The following is a 20,616-nucleotide window of genomic DNA, read 5'->3' as shown; positions in this document are numbered from 1 at the left end:
AATGGATGGTATCTATATTATATCAGTAGACTACAGGGAATGGATGGTATCTATATTATATCAGTAGACTACAGGGGGAATGGATGGTATTTATATTATTATGTCAGTAGACTACAGGGGGATGGATGGTATCTATATTATTATATCAGTAGACTACAGGGGGATGGATGGTATCTATATAATGTCAGTAGACGACAGGGGGATGGATGGTATCTATATAATGTCAGTAGACTACAGGGGGATGGATGGTATCTATATTATTATATCAGTAGACTACAGGGGATGGATGGTATCTATATAATGTCAGTAGACGACAGGGGATGGATGGTATCTATATAATGTCAGTAGACTACAGGGGGATGGATGGTATCTATATTATTATGTCAGTAGACTACAGGGGGGATGGATGGTATCTATATTATATCAGTAGACTACAGGGGAATGGATGGTATCTATATTATATCAGTAGACTACAGGGGAATGGATGGTATCTATATTATTATATCAGTAGACTACAGGGGGATGGATGGTATCTATATTATTATATCAGTAGACTACAGGGGGATGGATGGTATCTATGGTAGATGGATGGTATCTATATTATTATGTCAGTAGACTACAGGGGGATGGATGGTATCTATATTATATCAGTAGACTACAGGGGATGGATGGTATCTATATTATTATATCAGTAGACTACAGGGGGATGGATGGTATCTATATTATGTCAGTAGACTACAGGGGGATGGATGGTATCTATATTATTATATCAGTAGACTACAGGGGGGATGGATGGTATCTATGTCAGTAGACTACAGGGGGGATGGATGGTATCTATATTATTATATCAGTAGACTACAGGGGGATGGATGGTATCTATATTATTATATCAGTAGACTACAGGGGGATGGATGGTATCTATATTATTATATCAGTAGACTACAGGGGGATGGATGGTATCTATATTATTATATCAGTAAACTACAGGGGATGGATGGTATCTATATTATTATATCAGTAGACTACAGGGGATGGATGGTATCTATATTATTATGTCAGTAGAATACAGGGGATGGATGGTATCTATATTATTATGTCAGTAGACTACAGGGGAATGGATGGTATCTATGTTATATCAGTAGACTACAGGGGATGGATGGTATCTATATTATATCAGTAGACTACAGGGGATGGATGGTATCTATTATTATATCAGTAAACTACAGGGGGATGGATGGTATCTATATTATTATATCAGTAGACTACAGGGGGATGGATGGTATCTATATTATTATGTCAGTAGAATACAGGGGGATGGATGGTATCTATATTATTATGTCAGTAGACTACAGGGGGAATGGATGGTATCTATGTTATATCAGTAGACTACAGGGGGATGGATGGTATCTATATTATATCAGTAGACTACAGGGGGATGGATGGTATCTATATTATATCAGTAGACTACAGGGGGATGGATGGTATCTATATTATATCAGTAGACTACAGGGGGATGGATGGTATCTATATTATATCAGTAGACTACAGGGGAATGGATGGTATCTATATTATATCAGTAGACTACATGGGGTATCTATATTATATCAGATGGATGGTATTTATATTATTATGTCAGTAGACTACAGGGGGATGGATGGTATCTATATTATATCAGTAGACTACAGGGGGATGGATGGTATCTATATAATGTCAGTAGACGACAGGGGGATGGATGGTATCTATATAATGTCAGTAGACTACAGGGGGATGGATGGTATCTATATTATTATATCAGTAGACTACAGGGGGATGGATGGTATCTATATAATGTCAGTAGACGACAGGGGGATGGATGGTATCTATATAATGTCAGTAAACTACAGGGGGATGGATGGTATCTATATTATTATATCAGTAGACTACAGGGGGATGGATGGTATCTATATTATTATGTCAGTAGAATACAGGGGGATGGATGGTATCTATATTATTATGTCAGTAGACTACAGGGGGAATGGATGGTATCTATGTTATATCAGTAGACTACAGGGGGATGGATGGTATCTATATTATATCAGTAGACTACAGGGGGATGGATGGTATCTATATTATATCAGTAGACTACAGGGGGAGGGATGGTATCTATATTATATCAGTAGACTACAGGGGGATGGATGGTATCTATATTATATCAGTAGACTACAGGGGAATGGATGGTATCTATATTATATCAGTAGACTACAGGGGAATGGATGGTATCTATATTATATCAGTAGACTACAGGGGGAATGGATGGTATTTATATTATTATGTCAGTAGACTACAGGGGGATGGATGGTATCTATATTATTATATCAGTAGACTACAGGGGATGGATGGTATCTATATAATGTCAGTAGACGACAGGGGATGGATGGTATCTATATAATGTCAGTAGACTACAGGGGATGGATGGTATCTATATTATTATATCAGTAGACTACAGGGGGATGGATGGTATCTATATAATGTCAGTAGACGACAGGGGGATGGATGGTATCTATATAATGTCAGTAGACTACAGGGGGATGGATGGTATCTATATTATTATGTCAGTAGACTACAGGGGGGATGGATGGTATCTATATTATATCAGTAGACTACAGGGAATGGATGGTATCTATATTATATCAGTAGACTACAGGGGAATGGATGGTATCTATATTATTATATCAGTAGACTACAGGGGGGATGGATGGTATCTATATTATTATATCAGTAGACTACAGGGGGGATGGATGGTATCTATGTCAGTAGACTACAGGGGAATGGATGGTATCTATATTATTATGTCAGTAGACTACAGGGGGATGGATGGTATCTATATTATATCAGTAGACTACAGGGGGATGGATGGTATCTATATTATTATATCAGTAGACTACAGGGGGGATGGATGGTATCTATGTCAGTAGACTACAGGGGATGGATGGTATCTATATTATATCAGTAGACTACAGGGGGATGGATGGTATCTATATTATTATATCAGTAGACTACAGGGGGGATGGATGGTATCTATATTATTATGTCAGTAGACTACAGGGGGATGGATGGTATCTATATTATTATATCAGTAGACTACAGGGGGATGGATGGTATCTATATAATGTCAGTAGACGACAGGGGATGGATGGTATCTATATAATGTCAGTAGACTACAGGGGATGGATGGTATCTATATTATGTCAGTAGACTACAGGGGGATGGATGGTATCTATATTATGTCAGTAGACTACAGGGGATGGATGGTATCTATATTATATCAGTAGACAGGGGGATGGATGGTATCTTTATTATATCAGGGGATGGATGGTATCTATATTATTATATCAGTAGACTACAGGGGATGGATGGTATCTATTATTATGTCAGTAGAATACAGGGGGATGGATGGTATCTATATTATGTCAGTAGACTACAGGGGGATGGATGGTATCTATATTATTATATCAGTAGACTACAGGGGGATGGATGGTATCTATATTATTATGTCAGTAGACTACAGGGGAATGGATGGTATCTATATAATGTTAGTAGACTACAGGGGGGATGGATGGTATCTATATAATGTCAGTAGACTACAAGGGGGATGGATGGTATCTATATTATGTCAGTAGACTACAAGGGGGATGGATGGTATCTATATTATGTCAGTAGACTACAGGGGAATGGATGGTATCTATATTATTATATCAGTAGACTACAGGGGGATGGATGGTATCTATATTATTATATCAGTAGACTACAGGGGGATGGATGGTATCTATATTATTATATCAGTAGACTACAGGGGGATGGATGGTATCTATATTATTATGTCAGTAGACTACAGGGGGATGGATGGTATCTATATTATTATATCAGTAGACTACAGGGGGATGGATGGTATCTATATTATTATATCAGTAGACTACAGGGGGATGGATGGTATCTATATTATTATGTCAGTAGAATACAGGGGGATGGATGGTATCTATATAATGTCAGTAGACTACAGGGGGATGGATGGTATCTATATTATTATGTCAGTAGACTACAGGGGAATGGATGGTATCTATATAATGTTAGTAGACTACAGGGGGGATGGATGGTATCTATATAATGTCAGTAGACTACAAGGGGGATGGATGGTATCTATATTATGTCAGTAGACTACAGGGGAATGGATGGTATCTATATAATGTTAGTAGACTACAGGGGGGATGGATGGTATCTATATTATGTTAGTAGACTACAGGGGGGATGGATGGTATCTATATTATTATGTCAGTAGACTACAGGGGGATGGATGGTATCTATATAATGTCAGTAGACTACAGGGGGGATGGATGGTATCTATATTATTTTGTCAGTAGACTACAGGGGGGATGGATGGTATCTATATAATGTCAGTAGACTACAGGGGGGATGGATGGTATCTATATTATGTCAGTAGACTACAGGGGAATGGATGGTATCTATATTATTATATCAGTAGACTACAGGGGAATGGATGGTATCTATATTATTATATCAGTAGACTACAGGGGAATGGATGGTATCTATATTATTATATCAGTAGACTACAGGGGGATGGATGGTATCTATATTATTATATCAGTAGACTACTGGGGGAATGGATGGTATCTATATGATGTTAGTGGACTACATGGGGAATGGATGTGAGATTTTGAGTCAAAATGTCCATATCTGGAAAGCTATGGGTTCGTCAGGATATGATGCGTTGGTACAGAGAAGACAAACTGTTGTTCATTGTTCATATAATACAACGTCCTAATACGGGCACCACGCTATAGCGTGTCTACTAACCAAATATTTAACAATACCTCTACAGGGTGATATGTCACATCTCAGAATCTATTGGTTATTCTAATACGATGCACACATCTAATGCCTGCATGATTGCTTATCTTGTGTGGGATTTGTTTGGGCTGTATAAAAGTAGAATGCAAAGATCAAAACAAGTGCAGGTTTGGTTTTTCTTCTTTACTTGTAATTAGATTTACTCGCATATACAGCGCACTCTGAAAGTATTTTTCCACATTTGTTTTTACGTTACAACCTATTTCTAAAATTGATTAAATTGTTTTTTTCCCCCACTCATCAATCTACACACAATACCCCATAATGACAAAGCAAAAACAGAATATATTTTTTTGCTAATTAATAAAAAATTAAAAACTGAAAAGTCACATTTACATAAGTATTCAGACCCTTTACTCAGAGCTTTGTTAAAGCACTTTTGGCAACGACTACATCCTCAACAGGACTAACAGTTTAGCCACTAGGAAAATCATACTATTCCAAGTTGAATTCCTCAGTATTGTGAATGTGAATACAGCCACAGTATGTGTGAGTGCATTGGTAATTAAATAGTAGCCTGCGAGTGACAGGGATGATTTGGCAATCTCCTCTCTATTGTACTCATATGTGAGCAGCCTATAGAGGTATGGATACCAGAGTATGGTGTCCATTTTACAAGGTTATGGTATCTATATTAGGAAGAGTTTGTACGGTATCCATATTATTATGTGAGCAGCCTACAGAGGTATATATTTTTTTAAACTGTTTTGATTTGTCATTATGGGGCTATTGGGTGTATATATTTTTATTTTAATACATTTTAGAAGAAGCTGTAATAAAATGTTGATAAATTCAAGGCGTCTGAAATATTTCCTAAGACACAATAATTCCACTACCATGTTGGATGATAGCAATTCAAGCACTAATGACCATTTTCAAGTTAGCTGTCATCTGCAATGAAAACGTAGATACTTCATTATCCCCCTGTAGTCTACTGACATAATAATATAGATACCATCTCCCTCAACTCCCTCCCCGTGTGTGTAAATTACCCTCCACAATCCTTAGGAACGTCTTTGATTAGGGCTAGGGGTCACGCTAGCGGGACAACTTCCGGTGAAACTGGAGGGCCTGCAATTCAAATAAATAATCATAAATCTTTATGTACATGTCTTATATTGGTTGAAAGCTTAAACTCCTGTTAATCGACCTGCACTGTCCTATTTACAGTACCTATTACAGTGAAAACATGCCATGTGATTGTTTGAGGACGGGGTCCCACATCAACATCATTTTCCACCGGCACAGGTTTCATAAATTCACATAACGATGAAATATTCACTTACTTTTTGAAAATCAAAGGGTCCCAGCTATAACATGTAGTGTCATCCAAAGGGTCCCAGCTATAACATGTAGTATCGTTTTGTTGGATAAAATCCTTCTTTATATCCCAAAAACTATGTTTAGTTGGCGCCATCCATTTGAATAATCAACTCGTTCAACATGCAGAGAAAGGAATCTGAAAATCTTCCCCTAAACTTTGTTTCAACAAATCAAAATACGTTTCTATTCACTCCTCAAATACCCAAAAATGTATTCTGATTATAGCAGGTGTGTAATGTCTTCATAGCGAGCAAACACGAATTTACAAGACTGTGTCCTTCTACTAAAACCTATATTTCTTATTCGTTTTTGAAGTTACAAGCCTGAAACCTTGAACATAGACTGCTGACACCCTGTGGAAGCCATTGGAATTGCATCCAGGGAGCTAATTCTCAATATGACCTTTCTCTTGAATTACTATAGTTTCCAAAAAAATACATTTCAGGTTGGTTTTTCTTTGGATTTTCTCCTACCATATCGATTGTGTTATATTCTCCAGCATTATTTTATAATTTCTACAAACTGCAAAGTGTTTTATTTCCAATGGTACCATTTATATGCATATCCTCCCTTCAGGGCCTGAGCTACAGACAGTTTACTTTGGGCACGTCATTCAGACAGGAAGTCGAGAAAAAAGGGTCCTAGGCTTAAGAAGCATAGGTCTCCTCCTCATCTTAATGTCATAATTCATATGTGAAATTCTGCTCTTCTCTCCTCTTCCACCTCCCATATCAGCCTCACCACAAAGCATTGTATTTTTTAGGCTGATCCTGTTAGGGATGATGCGAATTTTCGCAGCTTTTCGCAGCTTTTTGTTAAAAATCGCGCAACATTTCAAAGTCCTGCTACTCATGCCAGGAATATAGTATATGCATATGATAAGTATGTGTGTATAGAAAACACTCTTAAGTCTCTAAAACTGGTTAAATCGTGTCTGTGGCTATAACAGAACGTGTTTAGGAGTAAAAATCCCTGCGAAAACTGTTCACCAAAAACACAAAAAAATATTCATCTGCCAGTCAATGTATTGTTTAAGGCGAGAGAAAATAGATGAGGATCCGATTAGAATCCCTACAGCTTCCACACGATGTCGCCAGTACTGGCATTTCATGGCTTGTTTATCCTTGGTGAGATGACATATAGGCACTTCCTGTCTTGGGGCGCACCAGAGGATGTTATGAAAGTGAAAACATGGACGATGATTTCAAGACTTGCTGCTATCGAATACAGATCGCCCCGTGATCAATTTGATAGATTATTAACGTTTATTAATACCTAAAGTTGGTTTAGAAAAGTAGTTTGAAGTGATTTGTAAAAGTTTATAGGCAACTTTTGTAATTTTAAAAAGTGACGTTGCGTCTTGTAAAGGCAAATTTTCCTGGATCAGACCGGCCTTCATAAAATGACATTTTGGCTATACAATGACGGATTTAATCGGGAAAAAGACCCAATTGTGATGTTTATGGGATATATAGGAGTGCCAACAAAGAAGCTCGTCAAAGGTAATGAATGTTTTATATTTTATTGATTTTATTTGTGTAGCGCCGGCTACCGCAAAATCTTTTGTTTAGGTCTCGTTCAGGTATTTTGGGGGGTGCATGCTATCAGATAATAGCTTCTCATGCTTTCGCCGAAAAGCATTTTACAAATCTGTCATGTTGGCTAGATTCACAACGAGTGTAGCTTTAATTGAGTATCTTGCATGTGTTTTTTAATGAAAGTTTGAGTTTTATCGAAAACTATAGGTGGGGCTCTAAAATTTCCGCTGATTTGGTTCCTGCACAGGAACACCCATCCATCATAAAGTGTTCATTTTGGCACTCTTTTTTTGTATTAATCTAGTACTAGTGATTTTGACTAAAATATAATTCAGTCTTAGTGACATTTTTTTCATTTGAAAAATAATTGAGTGTAGTTATTGTCAAAATGACAAAAACAGTGAGCCATTTTAGTAAACCAAATGCCCTTTAATTTTAGTCACATCACATTTCTATGACCTCATTAAACTATAGTAAACATATATACAAGTACAGTATAAGTAAAATACATACAAATACAAGTAAAACTAAATGCATGCTTTTCAACCGATCGCTGCCTGCACCTGCCCACCCGTCCAGCATCACTACTCTGGACGGTTTTGACTTATGTGGACAACTACAAATACCTAGGTGTCTGGTTAGACTGTAAACTCTCCTTCCAGACCCATATCAAACATCTCCAATCCAAAGTTAAATCTAGAATGGCTTCCTATTTCGCAACAAGGCATCCTTCACTCATGCTGCCAAACATACCCTCATAAAACTGACTATCCTACGGATCCTCAACTTCGGCGATGTTATTTACAAAATAGCCTCCAATACCCTACTCAATAAATTGGATGCAGTCTATCACAGTGCCATCCGTTTTGTCACCAAAGCCCCATATACTACCCACCACTGCGACCTGTACGCTCTCGTTGGCTGACCCTCGCTTCATACTCGTCGCCAAACCCACTGGCTCCAGGTCTTTACTGTGTTCACTCCTGTTATCAAACTGCCATATTCCAAACACTTTGTGTAATGCTTATGAGGAAGTATCCAGCGATTTACATATGTCCTGCTAGGTAAAGTCCCTTCTTATCTCAGCTCGCTGATCACCATAGCAGCAACCACCTGTAGCACACGCTCCAGCAGGTATATCTCTCTAGTCACCCCCAAAACCAATTCCTCCTTTGGCCGCCTCTCCTTCCAGTTCTCTGCTGCCAATGACTGGAACGAACTACAAAAATCTCTGAAACTGGAAACACTTATCTCCCTCACTAGCTTTAATAAGCACCAGCTGTCAGAGCAGCTCACAGATTACTGCACCTGTACATAGCCCATCTATAATTTAGCCCAAACAACTACCTCTTCCCCTACTGTATTTATTTATTTTGCTCCTTTGCACCCCATTATTTCTATCTCTACTTTGCACATTCCTCCACTGCAGATCTACCATTCCAGTGTTTTACTTGTTATATTGTATTTACTTCGCCACCATGGCCTTTTTTTTGCCTTTACCTCCCTTCTCACCTCATTTGCTCACATTGTATATAGACTTATTTATCTACTGTATTATTGACTATATGTTTGTTTTACTCCATGTGTAACTCTGTGTCGTTGTATGTGTCGAACTGCTTTGCTTTATCTTGGCCAGGTCGCAATTGTAAATAAGAACTTGTTCTCAACTTAATTACCTGGTTAAATAAAGGTGAAATAAAAAAATCACTGCCCTCCATGTGCACAAACATACCTGGCCTTCTCCTACCGACATATTTTTCTGCATAACAGCCTATCACAACAGCAGAAATATGCCAAACATTTAGAATACATACATAAGTACTATCCCACTGGGCACAGTGTCACGTTCTGACCATCGTTCGTATGTGTTTTCCTTGTTTTAGTGTTGGTCAGGACGTGAGCTGGGTGGGCATTCTATGTTGTGTGTCTGGTTTGTCTATTTCTATGTTTGGCCTGATATGGTTCTCAATCAGAGGCAGGTGTTAGTCATTGTCTCTGATTGGGAACCATATTTAGGTAGCCTGTTTTGTGTTGGGTTTTGTGGGTGATTGTTCCTGTCTCTGTGTTTGCACCAGATAGGGCTGTTTAGGTTTTCGCACGTTTATTGTTTTTGTTAGTTTATTCATGTATAGTGACTTTATAAATTAAACATGAATAACCACGACGCTGCATTTTGGTCCTCCTCTCTTTCACCAGAAGTAAACCGTTACAGAATCACCCACCACAACAGGTCCAAGCGGCGTGGTAACGGGCAACAGCAGCGAAAAGAGGAATGGACATGGGAGGACGGTTTGGACGGCAAGAGTATGGACTATACTACTTGGGAGGAAATAGACAGGTGGGCGGTCGACCCAGGGAGAATGCCGGAGCCCGCCTGGGATTCGATGGAGCAGTGCGCGGAAGGTTACAGGAGAATGAGGTTGGCGAAGCAAGCACGGCGGCGCGGACGGAAGAGTCAGCCCCAATAATTTATTGGGGGGGGACACAGGGAGAGTGTGGCAGAGTCAGGAGCCAGACCTGAGCCAACTCTCCCTGTTTATCGTAAGGAGCCAAGGAGGAAACCAGAACCAGAGCCGGTGTTGGAGGTGAGCGAAGCAGAGACGGTGAAGGAGTTAATGGGGAAATTGGATGAGAGAGATATGAGGGAGTTGCTGTGTTGGTGCATGAGACACGGAATTCGCCCGACGGAGCGTGTCGAGGATTTGATGACACCTGGGTCAGCTCACCATACTCGTGCTAGTTGTCTGGTGAAGACTGTGCCAGCCTCACGCACCAGGCCTCCTGTGCATCTCCCTAGCCTTGCACGTTCTGTGCCATCTCAGCACTACAGTGCTCCTAGCAGTGCTAACCGTGGCGAGCGTGGTGCTGGTCAGGCACCGTGTTATGCGGTGGTTCGCACGGTGTCCCCAGTACGCGTGCTTAGTCCGGTGCGCTACATCCCAGCTTCCCACATCTGCCGGGCTAGGGTGAAGATCCAGCCAGGGCGGTTAGTGCCAGCCCTGCTCTCAAGATCTCCAGTACGCCTTCACGGTCCGGTCCATCCAGTGCCACCTCCACACACCAGCCCTCCGGTGGCAGCTCCCCGCACCAGGCTTCCTGTGCATGTCCTCGGCCCAGTACCACCAGTGCCAGCACCACGCATCAGACGTTAATTCAACGTTGGTTCAATGTAATTGAATTGAAACGACGTGGAAACAACGTTGATTCAACCAGTGTGCGCCCAGTGGTATCTGGCTATGTAAATTCCTAATTCAGTCTACATAGGTATTGCACACTGTACGAAACACGTCTGTTATCAACATTCCACAGACGCCTCAGCCACATTCATACCCAAAAATAAAAAGGGGCCTAATGGCTTTGAATGTGAGTTGATGACTGTTTCGCCCAGTGATTTAGTCGAGTCAATGAACCTAGTGGAGTTATGAGTCCCTGTTGCTGGGTCCTCGTCAGTAAGATGAACCTAGTGGAGTTATGAGTCCCTGTTGCTGAGTCCTCGTCAGTAAGATGAACCTAGTGGAGTTATGAGTCCCTGTTGCTGGGTCCTCGTCAGTAAGATGAACCTAGTAGAGTTATGAGTCCCTGTTGCTGAGTCCTCGTCAGTAAGATGAACCTAGTGGAGTTATGAGTCCCTGTTGCTGAGTCCTCATCAGTAAGATGAACCTAGTGGAGTTATGAGTCCCTGTCGCTGGGTCCTCGTCAGTAAGATGAACCTAGTGGAGTTATGAGTCCCTGTTGCTGAGTCCTCGTCAGTAAGATGAACCTAGTGGAGTTATGAGTCCCTGTTGCTGGGTCCTCGTCAGTAAGATGAACCTAGTGGAGTTATGAGTCCCTGTTGCTGGGTCCACGTCAGTAAGATGAACCTAGTGGAGTTATGAGTCCCTGTTAATGGGTCCTCGTCAGTACGATGAACCTAGTCGAGTTATGAGTCCCTGTTGCTGGGTCCTCGTCAGTAAGATGAACCTAGTGGAGTTATGAGTCCCTGTTGCTGGGTCCTCGTCAGTAAGATGAACCTAGTGGAGTTATGAGTCCCTGTTGCTGAGTCCTCGTCAGTAAGATGAACCTGGTGGAGTTATGAGTCCCTGTTGCTGGGTCCTCGTCAGTAAGATGAACCTAGTGGAGTTATGAGTCCCTGTTGCTGGGTCCTCGTCAGTAAGATGAACCTAGTGGAGTTATGAGTCCCTGTTGCTGGGTCCTCGTCAGTAAGATGAACCTAGTGGAGTTATGAGTCCCTGTTGCTGGGTCCTCGTCAGTAAGATGAACCTAGTGGAGTTATGAGTCTCTGTTGCTGAGTCCTCGTCAGTAAGATGAACCTAGTGGAGTTATGAGTCCCTGTTGCTGAGTCCTCGTCAGTAAGATGAACCTAGTGGAGTTATGAGTCCCTGTTGCTGGGTCCTCGTCAGTACGATGAACCTAGTGGAGTTATGAGTCCCTGTTAATGGGTCCTCGTCAGTACAATGAACCTAGTCGAGTTATGAGTCCCTGTTGCTGGGTCCTCGTCAGTAAGATGAACCTAGTGGAGTTATGAGTCCCTGTTGCTGGGTCCTCGTCAGTAAGATGAACCTAGTGGAGTTATGAGTCCCTGTTGCTGAGTCCTCGTCAGTAAGATGAACCTAGTGGAGTTATTACATTTACATTTAAGTCATTTAGCAGACGCTCTTATCCAGAGCGACTTACAAATTGGTGCTTTCACCTTATGACATCCAGTGGAACAGCCACTTTACAATAGTGCATCTAGGTCTTTTAAGGGGGGGGGGGGGTGAGAAGGATTACTTTATCCTATCCTAGGTATTCCTTAAAGAGGTGGGGTTTCAGGTGTCTCCGGAAGGTGGTGATTGACTCCGCTGTCCTGGCGTCGTGAGGGAGTTTGTTCCACCATTGGGGGGCCAGAGCGGCGAACAGTTTTGACTGGGCTGAGCGGGAACTGTACTTCCTCAGTAGGGAGGCGAGCAGGCCAGAGGTGGATGAACGCAGTGCCCTTGTTTGGGTGTAGGGCCTGATCAGAGCCTGGAGGTACTGAGGTGCCGTTCCCCTCACAGCTCCGTAGGCAAGCACCATGGTCTTGTAGCGGATGCGAGCTTCAACTGGAAGCCAGTGGAGAGAGCGGAGGAGCGGGGTGACGTGAGAGAACTTGGGAAGGTTGAACACCAGACGGGCTGCGGCGTTCTGGATGAGTTGTAGGGGTTTAATGGCACAGGCAGGGAGCCCAGCCAACAGCGAGTTGCAGTAATCCAGACGGGAGATGACAAGTGCCTGGATTAGGACCTGCGCCGCTTCCTGTGTGAGGCAGGGTCGTACTCTGCGGATGTTGTAGAGCATGAACCTACAGGAACGGGCCACCGCCTTGATGTTATTTGAGAACGACAGGGTGTTGTCCAGGATCACGCCAAGGTTCTTAGCGCTCTGGGAGGAGGACACAATGGAGTTGTCAACCGTGATGGCGAGATCATGGAACGGGCAGTCCTTCCCTGGGAGGAAGAGCAGCTCCGTCTTGCCGAGGTTCAGCTTGAGGTGATGATCCGTCATCCACACTGATATGTCTGCCAGACATGCAGAGATGCGATTCGCCACCTGGTCGTCAGAAGGGGGAAAGGAGAAGATTAATTGTGTGTCGTCTGCATAGCAATGATAGGAGAGACCATGTGAGGTTATGACAGAGCCAAGTGACTTGGTGTATAGCGAGAATAGGAGAGGGCCTAGAACAGAGCCCTGGGGGACACCAGTGGTGAGAGCACGTGGTGAGGAGACGGATTCTCGCCACGCCACCTGGTAGGAGCGACCTGTCAGGTAGGATGCAATCCAAGTGTGGGCCGCGCCGGAGATGCCCAACTCGGAGAGTGTGGAGAGGAGGATCTGATGGTTCACAGTATCGAAGGCAGCCGATAGGTCTAGAAGGATGAGAGCAGAGGAGAGAGAGTTAGCTTTAGCAGTGCGGAGCGCCTCCGTGATACAGAGAAGAGCAGTCTCAGTTGAATGACTAGTCTTGAAACCTGACTGATTTGGATCAAGAAGGTCATTCTGAGAGAGATAGCGGGAGAGCTGGCCAAGGACGGCACGTTCAAGAGTTTTGGAGAGAAAAGAAAGAAGGGATACTGGTCTGTAGTTGTTGACATCGGAGGGATCGAGTGTAGGTTTTTTCAGAAGGGGTGCAACTCTCGCTCTCTTGAAGACGGGAGGGACGTAGCCAGCGGTCAGGGATGAGTTGATGAGCGAGGTGAGGTAAGGGAGAAGGTCACCGGAGATGGTCTGGAGAAGAGAGGAGGGGATAGGGTCAAGCGGGCAGGTTGTTGGGCGGCCGGCCGTCACAAGACGCGAGATGTCATCTGGAGAGAGAGGGGAGAAAGAGGTCAGAGCACAGGGTAGGGCAGTGTGAGCAGAACCAGCGGTGTCGTTTGACTTAGCAAACGAGGATCGGATGTCGTCGACCTTCTTTTCAAAATGGTTGACGAAGTCATCTGCAGAGAGGGAGGAGGGGGGGAGGGGAGGAGGATTCAAGAGGGAGGAGAAGGTGGCAAAGAGCTTCCTAGGGTTAGAGGCAGATGCTTGGAATTTAGAGTGGTAGAAAGTGGCTTTAGCAGCAGAGACAGAGGAGGAAAATGTAGAGAGGAGGGAGTGAAAGGATGCCAGGTCCGCAGGGAGGCGAGTTTTCCTCCATTTCCGCTCGGCTGCCCGGAGCCCTGTTCTGTGAGCTCGCAATGAGTCGTCGAGCCACGGAGCGGGAGGGGAGGACCGAGCCGGCCTGGAGGATAGGGGACATAGAGAGTCAAAGGATGCAGAAAGGGAGGAGAGGAGGGTTGAGGAGGCAGAATCAGGAGATAGGTTGGAGAAGGTTTGAGCAGAGGGAAGAGATGATAGGATGGAAGAGGAGAGAGTAGCGGGGGAGAGAGAGCGAAGGTTGGGACGGCGCGATACCATCCGAGTAGGGGCAGTGTGGGAAGTGTTGGATGAGAGCGAGAGGGAAAAGGATACAAGGTAGTGGTCGGAGACTTGGAGGGGAGTTGCAATGAGGTTAGTGGAGGAACAGCATCTAGTAAAGATGAGGTCGAGCGTATTGCCTGCCTTGTGAGTAGGGGGGGAAGGTGAGAGGGTGAGGTCAAAAGAGGAGCGGAGTGGAAAGAAGGAGGCAGAGAGGAATGAGTCAAAGGTAGACGTGGGGAGGTTAAAGTCGCCCAGAACTGTGAGAGGTGAGCCGTCCTCAGGAAAGGAGCTTATCAAGGCATCAAGCTCATTGATGAACTCTCCGAGGGAACCTGGAGGGCGATAAATGATAAGGATGTTAAGCTTGAAAGGGCTGGTAACTGTGACAGCATGGAATTCAAAGGAGGCGATAGACAGATGGGTAAGGGGAGAAAGAGAGAATGACCACTTGGGAGAGATGAGGATCCCGGTGCCACCACCCCGCTGACCAGAAGCTCTCGTTATGAGTCCCTGTTGCTGGGTCCTCGTCAGTAAGATGAACCTAGTGGAGTTATGAGTCCCTGTTGCTGGGTCCTCGTCAGTAAGATGAACCTAGTGGAGTTATGAGTCCCTGTTGCTGGGTCCTCGTCAGTAAGATGAACCTAGTGGAGTTATGAGTCCCTGTTGCTGGGTCCTCGTCAGTAAGATGAACCTAGTGGAGTTATGAGTCCCTGTTGCTGGGTCCTCGTCAGTACGATGAACCTAGTGGAGTTATGAGTCCCTGTTGCTGAGTCCTCGTCAGTAAGATGAACCTAGTGGAGTTATGAGTCCCTGTTGCTGGGTCCTCGTCAGTACGACGAACCTAGTGGAGTTATGAGTCCCTGTTGCTGGGTCCTCGTCAGTAAGATGAACCTAGTGGAGTTATGAGTCTCTGTTGCTGAGTCCTCGTCAGTACGATGAACCTAGTGGAGTTATGAGTCTCTGTTGCTGAGTCCTCGTCAGTAAGATGAACCTAGTGGAGTTATGAGTCTCTGTTGCTGAGTCCTCGTCAGTACGATGAACCTAGTGGAGTTATGAGTCCCTGTTGCTGAGTCCTCGTCAGTAAGATGAACCTAGTGGAGTTATGAGTCCCTGTTGCTGGGTCCTCGTCAGTAAGATGAACCTAGTGGAGTTATGAGTCCCTGTTGCTGGGTCCTCGTCAGTAAGATGAACCTAGTGGAGTTATGAGTCCCTGTTGCTGAGTCCTCGTCAGTAAGATGTTTGCTATGTTTTCACATAGGCTCCTGGTTTATACTGTTTAATACCTGGCTCACGTTCAGTTCAAAATCATTCTCAAGGGAGAGAAAAACATACTCTAGCTAGATTGTTGTTTTACTATTACACTCAATGCTGCTATTGTATTTATTAACTTCATAAAGCAGCTTGTGTTTGCTCTTATTCATTTATTTTTTATTTTACCCCAATTTATCTCCAATTTCGATCTTGTCTCATTGCTGCAACTCCCCGATGGGCTCGGGAGGCGAAGGTTGAGTCATGCGTCCTCCAAAACATGACCCGCCAAACCGAGCTTCTTAACACATGCTCGCTTATCCCGGAAGCCACACCAATATGTCAGAGGACTGACGTCAGATGTAAGCCTGCAGGCACTCAGCCTTCCACAAGGAGTCGCTAGAGTGCTAACGACACTGGGCCAATGGGACTCCCGATCACGGTCTGTTATGAACACAGCCCAGGAACAATACCGGGTCTGTATTGGTACCACTCGGGAGGCCACGGAGCTTGTGTTTCTAAACCAGGCAAAGAGTAGCTAACTAGAAGGCTGGTGGTGATTGGTTAGCTATGGGGAAGCAAGATAGTCGCCTCTGCGATGTGGATAATCAGAGGCGGAGCTGGGGCGCTGCCTGACTGCTTGTCTGCCAACACTCATGGCTTGCTCCCCCGCAGCTCATCAGCTGATGTAGGCTGTTTGTTCCGGGTGTGGCACATCCTTCCCACTTTGAACAGAACTGCGCAGGGCATCTGTGCTAATTATATTAATTGTGCTTATCACTGAAAAGCACTCAATCTAAAATCTATTTTCCAGTCAACTTAAAATAGTCCGATTTTAGTCACAGAGATAATTTCTTATTGTTTTCTTTAAGTTATCATTTTTTTCTGGATCTATTTAGTCATTTCTAGTCTCGTAAATTGCCTCAAAATATACTGAAGGTGTTTCACAAATATTTGAGTCACTATTTTTGTTGATTAAATTAACACTGGCTGGTGATGGATGAGAGAAAATGGTCCATGTCTGGAACCATATGAATGTCACAGTTCAATGCCTCTCCAACAAGATTCATTACTGTCATTAAAACGCTGCTTTCTCACATTCTCCCGCAAAAGTCACATTATGCAATTATCCCAGGCAGGTAGAATACAAAGTCTACTATTGGCAGATGAAGTGGGCGGCTAGCCTTTATACAACTGCGTCCAAATCGGCAAACTATTCCCTGCATAGGACCCTATGGGCCTGCTTGATAGTAGTGCACTATGTCGGGAGGAGGGTGCCATTTGGGAAGCAGACTATGGCGGTCTATTTTTATCCTACGAGGACATCACCAGCTTGGATAATCAACCTCGACCAGATTGCGCTACAGAGAAACAAATTGCTTCGTTTAACCATGAAAATGATGGAGCTAAAGGAATGACAAACAGATCGGGTACATTTATCAACGTTGTTTACTCCCTCAGACACAAATCACCCAGACTCCCAGTCTCTCCAGACCAGAATTCATTTGAAAAATTGCTTGGTTATAGTTACAATTTATCACTGACATTTTACATTAAATGGTAGTCAAGATAGATTACATTTGTCAAGTATTACAACAGCATTGTTTACAGACACAGTGTATTTTCCACTCGTTTATACAGAGGAGAGCAGTACATTAAGAAAAAGACCTCAAATACAGTATATCACTCTGATATTATATTGATTTGCATTGTTGATTGGAAGTTGGGCGTTGATTGACCCTGTTAAATAAATGTAATACATTTAAATTCAATTCAAATGTAAATCTTTTCTTTCAAACATAATGTTTATTTTCCATGTTTCATTGATGATTGATTGAGTGGCTCTAGCACGGCATTCCCTCAGGCCCACGTTGACATGAGGCAAACTCTTCTCTATATAGCTGCAATATGACCCGAAACTGAAAGGAAAGACAAAAATCTAAGCATATGTTCTGATGTTCTGACGTTCCGACGTCTTGACGTCTTGACGTTCTAATGTCCTGATGTCCTAATGGTCTAATGTTCTGATGTCTTGATGTTCTGATATTCTGATATTCTGATGTCCTGATGTTCTAATGTTCTGATGTTCTAATGTGTTGTGGAAAGGAGAGAAAGTATCATTTCCCCAGGGTAATTCACACTGCTTTGCTTTGTTTATTAACAGCTTTGTTGTGTGTGTGTGTGTGTGTGTGTGTGTGTGTGTGTGTGTGTGTGTGTGTGTGTGTGTGTGTGTGTGTGTTTAAGGGTGTGTGTGTGGTATACAGACAGCTGTTCTGTGGAGTGCCTTCTGTAGTCCCAACAAAATAATGACCCTTCTGAGTCACTGACTGAGGAGTTGGTGGCTTCACAAATATTCACCATCATTAACACACATCAGGCCAATGATTTCACATGTAAGGAGTGTTTGTGTGTGGTGGTCTGAGGCCTCAAAACGTCATATCATCTGTAAGATGCACCTTGTTTTGAGTGATGCTACTGAAATCAAAGCCTTGTGTATTTTTGTGATACTGCCATCTTTCCTCAACATCAACGATGCTTTCAGACACTAAGTGGTCCTCTTGTTTTTACTCTTATAAACCAGATACCAGAGGGGACTGACCTGTGCTGTAGGAGACCTGATGAGCATCAAGATTAGAGCTTCATTCTTTAGGCCATAGTTGTTGCATCACATTTCTGTGACCGCTGGCTTTGATCCAGGAAAACCCAACCAACACATGGTTATTAAAAGAGATCAGATTCTACCTCAACCAATCAATCAATTGTATTTATAAAGCCCTTCTTACATCAGCTGATGTCACAAAGTGCTGTACAGAAACCCAGCCTAAAACCCCAAACAGCCAGCAATGCAGATGTAGAAGCACGGTGGCTAGGAAAAACTCCCTAGAAAGGCCAAAACCTAGGAAGAAACCTAGAGAGGAACCAGGCTATGAGGGGTGGCCAGTCCTCTTCTGGCTGTGCTGGGTGGAGATTATAACAGAACATGGGCAAGATGTTCAAATGTTCATAGATGACTAGCAGGGTCAAATAATAGTCATCACAGTAGTTGTCGAGGGGGCAACAGGTCAGCACCTCAGGAGTAAATGTCAGTTGGCTTTTCATAGCCGATCATTCAGAGTATCTCTACCGCTCCTGCTGTCACTAGAGAGTTGAAAACAGCAGGTCTGGGACAGGTCCCCATTACCTGCTGTCTCTAGCGAGTTGAAAACAGCAGGTCTGGGACAGGTGCCCACTACCTGCTGTCTCTAGAGAGTTGAAAACAGAAGGTCTGGGACAGGTGCCTACTACTTGCTGTCTCTAGAGAGTTGAAAACAGCAGGTCTGGGACAGGTGCCCACTACCTGCTGTCTCTAGAGAGTTGAAAACAGCAGGTCTGGGACAGGTGCCCACTACCTGCTGTCTCTAGAGAGTTGAAAACAGCAGGTCTGGGACAGGTCCCCATTACCTGCTGTCTCTAGAGAGTTGAAAACAGCAAGTCTGGGACAGGTGCCCACTACCTGCTGTCTCTAGAGACTTGAAAACAGCAGGTCTGGGACAGGTGCCCACTACCTGCTGTCTCTAGAGAGTTGAAAACAGCAGGTCTGGGACAGGTGCCCACTACCTGCTGTCTCTAGAGAGTTGAAAACAGCAGGTCTGGGACAGGTGCCTACTACCTGCTGTCTCTAGAGAGTTGAAAACAGCAGGTTTGGGACAGGTGCCTACTACCTGCTGTCTCTAGAGAGTTGAAAACAGCAGGTTTGGGACAGGTGCCTACTACCTGCTGTCTCTAGAGAGTTGAAAACAGCAGGTTTGGGACAGGTGCCTACTACCTGCTGTCTCTAGAGAGTTGAAAACAGCAGGTTTGGGACAGGTGAAAACAGCCTGGGACAGGTACTACCTGCTGTCTCTGAAAACAGCAGGTTGGGAAAACAGCAGTTGAAAACAGCCTGGGACAGGTGCCCACTACCTGCTGTCTCTAGAGAGTTGAAAAAAACAGCAGGTCTCTTTGGGACAGGTGCCTACTACCTGCTGTCTCTAGAGAGTTGAAAACAGCAGGTCTGGGACAGGTGCCCACTACCTGCTGTCTCTAGAGAGTTGAAAACAGCAGGTCTGGGACAGGTGCCTACTACCTGCTGTCTCTAGAGAGTTGAAAACAGCAGGTTTGGGACAGGTGCCTACTACCTGCTGTCTCTAGAGAGTTGAAAACAGCAGGTTTGGGACAGGTGCCTACTACCTGCTGTCTCTAGAGAGTTGAAAACAGCAGGTTTGGGACAGGTGCCTACTACCTGCTGTCTCTAGAGAGTTGAAAACAGCAGGTTTGGGACAGGTGCCTACTACCTGCTGTCTCTAGAGAGTTGAAAACAGCAGGCCTGGGACAGGTGCCCTACTACTTGCTGTCACTACCTGCTGTCTCTAGAGAGTTGAAAACAGCAGGTCTGGGACAGGTGCCTACTACCTGCTGTCTCTAGAGAGTTGAAAACAGCAGGTCTGGGACAGGTGCCTACTACCTGCTGTCTCTAGAGAGTTGAAAACAGCAGGTCTGGGACAGGTGCCTACTACCTGCTGTCTCTGGAGAGTTGAAAACAGCATGTCTGGGACAGGTGCCTACTACCTGCTGTCTCTAGAGAGTTGAAAACAGCAGGTCTGGGACAGGTGCCTACTACCTGCTGTCTCTAGAGAGTTGAAAACAGCAGGTTTGGGACAGGTGCCTA

This window comes from Oncorhynchus nerka, linkage group LG5 (genome assembly GCF_034236695.1).
Source record: "Oncorhynchus nerka isolate Pitt River linkage group LG5, Oner_Uvic_2.0, whole genome shotgun sequence".
NCBI lineage: Eukaryota > Metazoa > Chordata > Actinopteri > Salmoniformes > Salmonidae > Oncorhynchus > Oncorhynchus nerka.
This window is presented reverse-complemented; position numbering follows the sequence as displayed.